The sequence below is a fragment of the Phytophthora infestans genome, genomic scaffold (assembly GCF_000142945.1).
Source record: "Phytophthora infestans T30-4 supercont1.429 genomic scaffold, whole genome shotgun sequence".
Lineage (NCBI taxonomy): Eukaryota > Oomycota > Peronosporomycetes > Peronosporales > Peronosporaceae > Phytophthora > Phytophthora infestans.
The window spans coordinates 40,449-40,895 of NW_003303331.1; positions in this window are offsets into that span (position 1 = coordinate 40,449).

Sequence of the window (447 nt, forward strand, 5' to 3'; positions counted from 1 at the left end):
ACGCAACTTTCGTAACAGACGCCGAGAACCGCTGGACAATGAGGGAGTTGACGCTCACCGGAAACACAATCAAACATTTTCCCTGTGCTCGCTACGCAACTGCTGTAACATTCCAGCATGCTGACAGTCCCGCGGGCAGCTTCAACGACGTTAAGAAATTCTACAGCGGGAAACACCACTTATATGGACACAAGGTGGGGGGGGTTCCGTACTTCCTATAGGATTGGCGATTAACTGCACGCTGTGGGCCCCCGCTGCAAAGTCAGACTACAGCGTGTTCTTGGACAACGAGAAGTTCCACCGGTCGGCAATGCAGAAGCCGGAAGATGAAGGGGATCTCAACGACGAAGGGCCAGCTCAAGATCGTTTCAAAAGTGATTGGGCTATACTAGTGGATAAAGGGTATCAAGGTCTGCAACGTGGATTCCATACTATTCAGCCCAAAAA